The sequence below is a fragment of the Arachis ipaensis genome, chromosome B9, assembly GCF_059453495.1.
Source record: "Arachis ipaensis isolate K30076 ecotype BB chromosome B9, ASM5945349v1, whole genome shotgun sequence".
NCBI lineage: Eukaryota > Viridiplantae > Streptophyta > Magnoliopsida > Fabales > Fabaceae > Arachis > Arachis ipaensis.
Window position 1 is genome coordinate 32,070,664 of NC_142444.1, and position 12,679 is coordinate 32,083,342.

At 32.2% G+C, this 12,679-nt stretch overlaps 1 pseudogene across 1 annotated transcript; it reads left to right on the forward strand.

Moving 5' to 3' along the window:
• The first annotated feature begins 4,125 nt into the window (after nt 1-4,125).
• On the forward strand, nt 4,126-12,442 carry LOC107615350 (alpha-amylase 3, chloroplastic-like; annotated as a pseudogene). Its single transcript, XR_015899026.1, has 13 exons — nt 4,126-4,518; nt 4,814-4,944; nt 5,235-5,289; nt 5,383-5,508; nt 5,658-5,760; nt 5,903-6,262; nt 6,771-7,477; nt 8,088-8,277; nt 8,481-8,587; nt 9,551-9,800; nt 10,434-10,556; nt 11,290-11,457; nt 11,984-12,442. The product of XR_015899026.1 is annotated as an alpha-amylase 3, chloroplastic-like (transcript).
• Nucleotides 12,443-12,679: the final 237 nt, after the last annotated feature.

The following is a 12,679-nucleotide window of genomic DNA, read 5'->3' on the forward strand; positions in this document are numbered from 1 at the left end:
TTACTCATACATTTTTTTAAATAGATGATTAAATGTATCACATACAATTTTAATCCTAAATAATTACCTGGTTGTCAGGTTATTATTTAATTGAATTATATTTTATACCCCTAAGTTATCAGGTAGCTCCTCGTAAACAAAGTATAAAATTTATTTACTTTTTTTTTCCTTTCAGTTTTATTTCATAAATAAATAAAAACAATAATAACAGTATATTCCTTAACATACATATAATTTTATCCCATATAAATTTATAATTTTGATAATACCATCCCATGCCATTATTAGGAATCACATTCACTATAATAACAAAACCTAAATTAATCCTACTAATTCTGTAAATTTTTGGCAATAAAATTTTAAACACAAAAGGGTCATGGATTACAAGTGTTCATAATACGCAGCGGAAGTAATAAAGTGATCCTATTGATCTATTTTGTGCTTAAAACTTTATTGAAATAAGATGGGTTAGATGCCAATACCTAAGTACCCTAGTGAATGAAAACTTTCTCCTTCGATAGTACGAAGGTACTATATGTATCCACATCCTTGTCGTCAACTCCTTTACCAATGGATTTAACTGAGAAATTTCTTGCAACTCCTTGCACCAACAATTCTTCACTAAGAATTGGAATATTTGTGTATGTGGAGGTAAAAGAAAAAAACTTGTGTTGTCTTTCTTTTATCATATACACATATATAGTATGAGATTGGTGACTGATTTGTAAATCAAATTACAACTTAATTTGAAATAGAATCAGTTGGGATCTTATCCACGTTTAAAACTCGTCATAAAATAAATAATTAATTATTTAATATTCTTAATTATTATATTATTATATTCATTGTGCTAGCAAAGAATATAATAATATTCTATTTGGATTAATATAATTATTTATTTGATCCAATCAAAATAATAATTAAATGATTATTTACCAAGGATTAGAACACTCATTATTGTGTGACCCCATAGGTTCAATACTAAGCGGGTAGTAAATTAGTCATACTAAATTTACTAATCAAGGTTGGCGTCTAGCAACGCTCCTTGACGACCCGATAGTATGAAGTAATAATATTTTTACTAAGAACCCAAGATGAAAAAAAATACAACTCCTTCTATCTTTCTAGCTCTTGGCTAACTTTTAGAGTACGGTTTGATTGTCAAACTCTAACTTGTTATCATTATTATAATGAATTATGAATGACTTAAGAAACTCATTTCTTAATTCATTCAAACCCCTTGGCCAAGGCATTGTTTATTTCATTCATTATAATCGTAGAGCTCAAACTCATTACCATAGTTGATGGATTCCATTTTGACTAATCATTAATTCTACAAGTATTTAAATCATACCCAATGTCCATTCAACTAATACCGTAGGGTGTTAGGTGTCCGGAATCAAAGTATAACAAATACATTGTCAATTACTAAGATAGTCGCAGGTCAAAGGAAAATTCTAATATTATGTTCATCATAAGAATGTCCTATTGACAAATATACGGTAATTATAACCATTAGAAATTCTTAGAGTGAGTTAGTTCAATGATTATATCTTTATATATACCATTTATATATATAAGTTAATAAATGAGATCTATTAATCTTTCCGAATCACTAATGTCCCATTTTTAGTGATTCTACGATTAAGAACAATTTAAATTAAAAGTACTCAAAAAACGTATATCTCATTATTACGATCCCTATCGTAATTATTCGTTTCTAATTTTAATTAAGGACACTATCATAAATTATAAAAGTTTATTCTTATAAAAAGGAATAATAATAATAATAATAATAATAATAATAATAATAATAATAATTCATGATAGTATTTTGTTGGACATACACACTTATCTCCAACAAAGAATGCTCTAAAAACCAAAATACCTTCACAATGGTGGGATTCTTATGGGGATGAACATCCATAAATTCAAAAGTTTGCTATCCGTGTCTTGAGCTTGACTTGTAGTTTATCGAGATGTGAGCGCAATTGGAGTGCATTTGAGATGGTAAGCTTTTAATTTGATACTAGTTTAGGAATTTATTTTTTAAATTATAGAATTAGTTAATTATTAAATTCTATTATTTTCTAATTAGCATATGTATTTATTTTAAATAAATGTTAATAAATTTTGATATTATTAGATTCACATGAAAAGGAGAAATCGCTTGAAGATAAGCACAATGAATGATGTTGTTTATGTGATGACCAATTTAAGATTGGCAAGGAAGAAGTCATAAAAAAATACTACTGACTATAGTTTTGAAGACTTGGATTCAGATGAAGAATGGATTGTGGAAGATGAAAATATGATGAAAATTTTGAAGGAGTTTGACACAAAAAATTATGTAAATTTAGCCCCTCAAGTAAACAGTTAAAAGGCATAGTTTTCTTCCTAAACAGTTAAAAGGGTCCTCTTCCTCACTTCGCATTATACTATCCACTAAACTACGACATCCCTTCCTTTCTTCCTCCTATTCGTCTTTTACCTTGAAATCCTTTCCCCTCTCTTTTCCTATTCTTTTTCCTAAATATTATATAATTTAATTATGCAATTTAAATCAATTTTAATTATTTTTAAACTAAAATTAATGAATTAAAATTATCCATTTGAAACATTTAGTAAATAAGAGAAGATCAAAGATAAAAGGTTATTAAATTAAAAGAAGCGTGAGATTGATGAGAAGTTATTAAATTAAGAGAAGATCATAGATAGATGGAAAGTGGACACAATTTAACCAGTTATCTCAGCCACTTTTTTTTTCTATAATTTAAACAATTATCTCTCCCACTTTTTTCTGTAATTTAAATAGTTATCTCTTCCATATTTTCTGTTTTATTTACCCGTTCATTCAACGTCCCGCTTATTTTAATTTAATAACTTTTCATCCTTCATCTTCTCTTATTTGTTAGTTGTGGACACAATTACTGTCTTTTTTTCATCATGAAACCTGAAAACGTAATTTTATTAAAATTTAAATCAATCTAATTCATCTATTTTTTAAATGGGTTGATTTTTAAGAAAATAATGTATTCATCTAAAAAATGTATGATTTTAAATCACTAGCTTTTTTATTAAAAAAAATTAAAATTGATATTATTGTATAAAAGTAAATTATATTAGGGAAGCTGTTTATAAAAGTTTTTAATTTTTAAAAATTGAATTAATTTAAAACATAAAAATTAAATTAATATTATTTTAATCATAATTTTTTTGTGATAATATATATATATATATATAATCATAATTATATATATATCGTTTATACTGTAAACGAAATAATTATGGATATATATCTCAACGAGATATGTGTAATTTTTTAAATTTTAAATATCTCATTTGCAAACGAGATAAAGTTAAATAAAATTATATCTTATCTCATTTACCGTGTAAAACGATACCTAAAATTATAAATAATGTTCAAAATACTTATTTTAATAAATAAAATAATTAAAATTTTTATTTAAAAAATATCCCCTTATAAAAGGGGTAGAAATAAATTTGATATAATTTTTATATAAAATAATTTTTATTATATATAATTTATAAAAATATATATTTATAATTACGAGATACCTAAACACAACATATCTTTGATTAAAGTATTCTACCATCTTAGTTAACCATTATATTTATTATTATACCTATTGAATTTATAAATAGATCGATTAATAGATAGTTTCTATTAATCCACTAGTTAATACAAGACAAGACAAAATTCCTTCTCATTCTACACGTCCTTTTTCTGAAAAATGGTTCTTTTTGCTTTCGGGAAATTTCATTTTGTTTCTTTTTCCTAAAAAGGAAATTCTAACCAATCGGGAAGTATGGATTATGGAATCTATAATTCTATATGAGAACAACTAGGGACCAAAATCATTTCAGTCAAAAATCAGTCAAAATGTGTTTGGGTTCTATAAAATATCGGGTTTTAGTTTGTGCTCCGTGATCTCAAGAGCGATTTTAAAACATATTATTTAAAAAGTAATTTTAATTAAACGATTTTATTTACTTTTTGGCTGGTCACGTCTTTGTTTCATATACTTTTCCACTCTATATTGTGTGCCACTCCAAACAAAAGTACAAAATTACTACAAACTACAAAGTACTACAAAGCATGTTCATGCTGAGCCAAAGTATCTTCATTTCATTCCTCCAATTAACCGCTTTTCCATTTTTGCTGGGACTGAAAAAGAAATAGGGATCATCTTCATGATAATGGGAACCCTCACCACCATAGACCCACTCTTCCACCTTTGCCGCGGACAAAATAATCTTCCAATTCAACAACGATCTTCCAATCACCACCACGAATTCAAACCCTTCTTCACTTGCTTTTCCACCAATAACAACAATGCATTTTCTTCCACCAACACCTTTTTCCACCCCCATAGGTTTCTTTCTCATGTGGTTGCTGCTTCTGAAATCGGCACGCCTACCGTGCAATCCTCCCCTCATCAATGCTCTGATGATCTGCTTTTCACCAAGATTTTCCCAATCAAGAGAACGCAAATGGTTCTCAACTTAACCTTCTAATATATGAAACAATGTTGTTTGAACACGAAAATATTTTTGATATGCATATGTGTTTTTGTTAATGTCTATGCGTGAGTATGTGCATGGTTTTCTAAGAAATTGTTGGGGAATATACTCGGAAGAGAAAAAAAGATTGATAATGGTATCCGTCAACTTATGTTACAAAATTTCCCCCTTACTTGTAACTTAACATGCTTTATGTGGAATGTATCTCAGCATATTTTGGCGTTTGCCATTACGGGATTGCTGTCTTGATTGTAATGAAATCTTGCAGATGGAGGGAATGATTTTCGTGAGATTAGATCAGAGTAAGGAATTGAGGAATTGGGAGCTTACAGTGGGTTGCAATCTACCTGGAAAATGGACTCTTCATTGGGGAGTTTCCTATGTTGATGACATTGGGAGGTACTTAGTACTTATTATTGTTGATTTCTCTTTATATTTACTATTTACATTTTGAGTATTTGTTTTGTTTCGGAGTGAGGAAAATAAATAAATAAATAACTAAATAGAATTCTCTTTTTCAAATCATTTCACACTGCTTATATTTTTTAAAATCATGAAAAAAGAAAATATGAAGACAAAACACAAAACAAATAAGCTCTAAGAACTCTCTTTCCTTTAAGTTTGAAAACCATGTTGTTGTATGTTAATTGATAATGTTAGTGACCCTATAATGTTCTTGATTCTTGCAGGGAGTGGGATAAACCTCCTTGTGATATGATACCGCCTGGATCTGTTACTATAAAGGTAGACAATGGCTTCATGGCCTGCCATGATCACTTATGCTGCGTGCTCATTATTCGCATGGCAAAAGTTTGAGTTGGAAAGTAAAAATTTCAGGACTATGCAATAGAGACACCCCTGAAAAAGTCATCAATATCTGCTGATGAAGGAGATACATTTTATGAAGTCAAGATTGATCTTAAGCCCGACAGCAAAATTTCCACAATTAATTTTGTTCTCAAGGTTTAGGTTTAACAATTACAAGTTGTATCTGTTTTGTTGTTAGTAGTAGATAACTTGATGGATCTTGGAATCCTTTTGACTGAACATTGTTTTTCTTCCTTTCGCTGCTTCCGTTTGCTACTTTGGTTTTCCGAATTTGGTTGATTTAGGATGACGAAAATGGAGCTTGGCATCAATATAAGGGAAGAGATTTCAAAGTTCCTTTGGCCAAATACCTTAAGACACCTAAAAGGCGCTTTAGTTTATGGCCAGGTTTCTGAAATCATTGCATGTTGTGATTTTATTTACTTTGCTAATAAAGTGTATATTACCTTCTCATTTTAGTGCTCTGAGGGTATCAAATTAATCATTATCCTGTGATGCAGCTCCTGATTTGTAGTTTCATTACTTGTAGGAGGTTTGACAAAGATATCTAACATTCTCCTGAAGTCAATAACAACAGTTCACAATGATCAAGATAAAAGCAGTGAGCTAATTAATCCAAAACAGGAAAATGGTCAACTAGAAGGTTTCTGTATAGAAGTGCCTATCACAAAGGAGATTGATTTCAATAACTCTGTTACTGTCTCTGTTAAAAAGTGTCATCAGTCTGAGACATTAAAAAATGTCCTATATTTAGAAACTGACCTACCTGGAGATATTGTACTTCACTGGGGACTTTGCAGGGGCAATTCAAGAAGGTGGGAAGTTCCACCTGGTCCTCATCCACCAGGAACAGTACCGTATAAAGACAGCTTTGAGATCTCAACTGCAGGTACAGTGCTGACAAACTGTGAATTTTTCTTTCAATGTTTTAGAACATAGCCTTAAGCTATCAAAATAATTTGAATTCTGTTCTTCCGCTGGCGTGGTCCTCACCATCCATGCATTCTATGAAGATATAGGCATGCTTAATACTTCCAATAGACTTTAAACTTGATTTTTGCACCATGTGATTTTCTGTTGCAAGAGGTTGATTTTGTTTAAATTATATGCAGACTACTGACCGGATGCATTGTACTCTCTCTTTCATTTTACTACAGTTTCTTTTTTAGACACTGATGTAAGTTTATATACCTTAATGGATACATGCATACTATTGAAGCAACATTGCATTCAAGAACTTTGTACTTGCTCTTGTTATTTTCCCTTATTATTTTTCTTTTTAAAAACTTAAAAGTTGAGTTATATTTTGTTGATGGGGATATAGACATTATTGTTGTAGTTAAATGTTTTTCTTTCTTTTTCTCATTATACATCTATTTGGCCATCCTATTTTGTAGGCAGGAGACAGTACAAAAGGATCTTCTCTACAAATCACTTTAGGCGAAGGGTTTTCAGGATTTGCTTTTGTTCTTAAGCAAAATGAAACTTGGTTCAAATGCATGGGAAATGACTTTTACGTCTCTCTCTTGGATTCTAATAGCATCCATAAAGAGGACCAACCAGAAGGTGTGGAGAGGGAAGTGACCAAGGGGACAAGTCAAGAAGCTTCTTTCCTTTCATTTACTGATGGAATATTCGGCGAAATAAGGAATTTGGTGACAGACATTTCCGCTAATAAGAACAGAAAGATAAAATCGAAAGAGCCACAAGAAAGCATTCTTCAAGAAATTGAAAGACTTGCTGCTGAAGCCTATAATATGTTCAAAAGCTCGGTTTCAACTTTCTCAGATGTAACTTCTACACTAGAGCCTGAGGCCACTGTTGTGGAGCCTGAGGCCGCTGTTGTGGAACCTGAACCTGCTGTTGGATCAAGAATATCGACTCTAGTTCCAAAAGTATGTTCTGCAGAAGGCACGGGATATGAAATATTATGCCAAGGGTTTAACTGGGAATCTCATAAATCTGGAAGATGGTATGTGGAGCTTAAGGATAAGGCTTCAGAGCTAGCATCACTTGGTTTTACTGTAGTTTGGTTACCGCCGTGCACTGAGTCTGTTTCACCTGAAGGATACATGCCAAGGGATTTATATAACTTAAATTCAAGGTACTACGTCAAAAGTAGTATAACCATTTAGTTGCTGGCATTAATCTTATTTTAGAACTTATAATAGAAGGACTAGTGTTATCCAAATTGCACTCCAAATATGACCATCATTCACTAAATTGAGTAGCAGATACTGTGGTTTTTCATCTGTATATTTATATAATACATGAGGAAACAATTGAGTAGAATGGAATGGAGATCCATGCCTGCTGTTTTGATATTCAAAATGGAATGGAGTAAAGTGACCACTCCGTTATTTAGAAATTAGTGTAGAAAGGAATGGAATGCATAGTTTTGTCATAAGAGAAGGGAAAAAAAAATGAGGAATTCTACGCTTCTCCCCATTTTGGGCGAAGAAAAATAAAATAATATGACGAAATGTTATAAAATTCATTTCATGCTTTTCCATTCCATAGTTTCCACTATTATGTATTCAAAAGTTGAAACTTTTAATTTTTTTCCTTCTCAGTCCATTCGATTTTCATCTCTTTCCACCAATCCAAACATAGTCTTAATCTTGAACTCAAAGGATAGATAACCAGCAAAACACATTCAAGAAAAGGAACTGGTGCATGAGTTGTAACAACCTTTCTTTTTTAATAAATATCAGATACGGAAACATTGATGAACTGAAGGATTTGGTGAAAAAATTTCATGAACTTGGAATAAAAACTTTAGGAGATGCTGTTTTAAATCACCGTTGTGCTCATTATCAGAATCCTAACGGTGTTTGGAACTTATTTGGAGGGCGTCTCAACTGGGATGAACGTGCAATTGTTGCTGATGATCCTCATTTTCAGGTTTGTTAGTGAAAGTTCTGGATGTGTGTTTTGTAATTTATTCTCTCTAACTTCGTATTAATTAGTAATAATCCTAAATCAGAATCAGATAAAGGGTTCTCTACTTTCTCTATAACACTCCTAGTGAATGTTCGGGTTGTATGATATTGTTATATTGCTGGGTGAACTTTGATACATAATTGATGTCATTCCTTGCCATACAGGGTAGGGGAAACAAGAGTAGTGGAGAGAATTTTGATGCTGCACCAAATATTGATCATTCACAGGAATTTGTGAGAAAGGATATTATAGAATGGTTATGCTGGTTGAGGTTGATATCTCATACCCCTTCTTTTTTCCTTTCTTAGTATTAACAGAAGTGCTGTCAGGGAAAATTTTGATACAGTTGCACAATCAAATTTTTTGGTAGAGCATAGATTCTAGTCAAATTATGAGTCGTGTTTCCCTATTATGTTACCTTAGAAAGGTGGCAAGGCGTATGTAGGGCTAGAATCTGATGGAATTGCTTGGTAATATGTTAAAAATGAGCTATGTCTTGACTATGGACCAATAGCTATCTGTTGGCCTGGTACACACTTGATTAGGGCATGCTATTTACTCTCTGCTTTCCCAAAATGTCAGGGATAGATTTGAAATTTAGAAGTATTCATAATGAATTCTGTGTGCTTCTTTATGGTGTAATAGTCAACTGACCAATAGTCCGCCCATTTCTTCTTTTCCTTTGTTCTCTCTATTTTTGGGAAGAGAAGCACAGTGGAGTCTTTATACTAAGTAGTATTTCTAAATCGATGAATATATGTTGCTGAATTGCTGCTGATCCCAAATGGACAACCTATTAAGCCCGATTTGTAACTATCCCAGTACATGTAGGACCGGGACTTTAAGGCATAGAGATGGAGAAACCTTGTCTCCACTGTTCCCATATTCTGGGTGGACCGAAAATATAGAGAAAAACTATCTTGAGACATAAATAGGTTTATTATTTTTTGTTTTGGGATAGTATCAAAATTCGAAACACAGCCTTACAAATAGGTATCTCCAATCTTTCTTTTGAGGAAGCTAAACTGAACAGCATTACAGATTTAGATGCTCGGAAGGACTCTCTTTCTCATAAAAATCAGATATCTGAGATCATTTGCACTTTGTCGATTAGTGGCCCTAACTAGTCCTACTCCTGTGTCCTGTAAAGTTTCATTAAAATTATGTTTTTCTATTATGATTGTTATTTTGGTTTGGATAGAGCATACAGTTTCTTATATTTTGTGACTTTCAGAAAAGAAGTTGGATATGATGGATGGAGGCTTGACTTTGCCAGAGGATTTTGGGGTGGCTATGTAAAGGACTACATTCAGGCAAGTGACCCTTATTTTGCTGTAGGAGAGTTTTGGGATTCCCTGAGTTACACAGATGGTGAATTGGATCATAATCAAGATGCTCATAGGCAGAGGATAGTTGATTGGATCAATGCTACCAATGGCACTGCTGGTGCATTTGATGTTACAACCAAAGGGATTCTTCACTCTGTAAACACTTACTCAGGCATTTCTTATTTTAACAGCGTCTGTTCAATTTTTTATTTTTATTTTTTGTATTTTCCATTCCATTTACCCCTTTTGCACGTTTTAAGAGCTGACATATTTCAATGGTTTACTTACCTCAAGTTTCACCTATTTTTTGAAAGGGTGAAAAAATGTGCTTTTGACATTGTTCTAGCATATGCATGCTGTTAACATTTGTTTTGTCTGACAAAACCTTGAGAATTGGCGCCTCTTATTTTTTCCTGGAGAATAGAATAGACGATCAACCGTAATGTCTAACAAGCTGGTCCCTTTGCTATATCATCAAAAGGATTTTAGGACATAGATGGATCTATTTCTAGGTAGTTCAAATTGGCCTCTATCAAAAACACAATCAAGACAAATTCCAGCAAAAAGCTGACAAGGGCTTAACTTGTCCTACCTTGTATTTTATATGTATTTTTAAGTTTTGATTTGATGGACCAATTAGTGAGAGGTTAAGCTCAATTGAATCATTTGATAAGTCTTGCACACAATGAAAGTTATGCTCCAAGGGTGTGCTCAACTCCTTAGTTTTGTACTTTACTTTCTCGTGCACTTTAATCCTTAATCGTATTTTTGAAATTTGTCTCCATTTAGGCATTTGAAACATGTGAATACTGGCGATTGTCTGATAGCGGTGGAAATCCACCAGGAGTTATGGGGTGGTGGCCATCTCATGCTGTTACCTTTATTGAAAATCATGACACTGGTTCCACCCAGGTTTGAATTTACACCTTGGCAAAATTCAAAACTTACTGTTAGTCATTTTGCTTGGAATTTCTTAAGACTTTTGGTGTAAATCTGCATTATTGCATGCAAATATTTAGTTGAATAGTAGTCTAATCAATCAAACCTTGTAATATTTTGAGTTTAGTTTTGATGAGCAAACGTTATTTTGAATAATCATTCAAGTAATAGGTGTAAAAGGTGATTACTTTTGCAAATATGGTAATAGTTGAATGGATATTTGTGTAAAAGTTTCTTTTACGGGTTTAATTTGTGTGGACTTCAATGTATTAAAGTTTTACCTAGACCACCAAATTATATACTACCACATCATCACAGTAACCATCTTCCACACACTCACTGTTTGACTGCTCTTCCATGATGGATTTCATTGATTATACCTTGATATTCTTAGCGCATTTTACATAAAATCTATATAACTATCCATGAGTTCATCATAAAAAATCTCTAGAAAATATTAGTAGATAAGATTGAAGCTTTTGTTAATTGTTTAGCTATTTGTAAGTGAATTTCGGATAACTCTTTTGGAACTGTTAATACAATGAAGCCAAATTTCGAATAATAGGCATTTTAGTATTGAGATATCATACTGAAGTTATGATGCTTGCAGGAACCCTTATCATTTTGCTATGGTTTGGTAATGATAAAAGTATTAACTCTCTTTTATCAACATCAAGTAAAATATTTTTAATATGTTCTCCTGAAGGGTCATTGGAGATTTCCAAGTGGAAAAGAAATGGAGGGATATGCTTACATTCTTACTCACCCTGGAACTCCATCAGTGTTCTTGGACCACATTTTCTCTCACAATAAAACAGAAGTAGGAACACTTATATCTATCAGGACTAGGAACAAGATCCACTGCAGGAGTGTGGTAAGTATAAGAATATATCCGTGCTTGAATACTGGTAATGTATAGGAAACTTTCCAATATTTTTTGGGAATGTGTGTGGTGTTATGCATTTTTGGTATGCATCCTTTTTTCGTTAATAGTTGTTTTTATAATCTTTCTGGTTGTTTCTCTCTATAGTGCTTGGAAGATATAGTATAGAGTTTAATTAAAATCCTCTATGAATTGACAGTAACATCCAATCAAGTGTTGTTATATACACACAATTAGTTAACTTTACCCCAATTGTCTATAAACTATTTTTTGTTTATGTAACAATACCTAGATGAATGCCTATGTAATATTGAACATTGATAGTGCTTAGAAATTAAACTCTCTTGTGTATGTGCATGCACGTAGAAATAAATATCATATGCATGCTTACAAGTTCATGACTCTCTTAATTAAACAGTGAGGGTATTATTTAGTTGTTAATTAATATGATGTTATGCACAAATACTGGATTTGATATTGTTGGAAAACTGACCTTAATCTTTGCATATGCTTTAAGGTTCAGATTGTTAAGGCAGAATGGGATGTTTATGCATCTATCATTGATGAAAAAATTGCCATGAAGATTGGACCTGGCCACTTTGAACCCCCTGCTGGCTCCCAAAACTGGTCCTTAGCTATTGCGGGAAGAGACTATAAGATTTGGGAGGCAAAAAATAACTTATTTCATCATTACTCATTAGTATATAGAAAGGTATATAGTATGTTTATGAACAAGAAAGTAAGCTTATGTACTCGAGGATAATATGCTGTAAAATTCGGATATGGCAGGCTCCAATATTAGAGTGAGTTTTGTCACGCTATTAGTCACATAGCCATCTAAGCAACACAACCAAGAAGGTTGCGTAAAAAGGTCGATTACCTCCAAAGGCAAGATTGGCAAGCTTATTTGGAACTTGCTGAATGTGAATGTGTTGGGGGGGGGGGGGGGGGGGGAAAGTAAGAAATGAGTTGTATACATGCTATATTTTCAATAGTAGGATATTCAGATTCTTAATGGATAATAGTGTAAAAGGTCATTCTAAAATGATTATATTACGGTGATGATTATATTGATGTGGTTTTTTTTTTTTTGTGTCTTTGAAAAAAATTAGAACATAGGGGCTAAAAGAAAATACAAAACAAGAATCAAGTTGGCAATACTAAGTCCCTACTGAAAACGTCTCGCAACTGTTGCCAAGACTCCAGCCGCTCC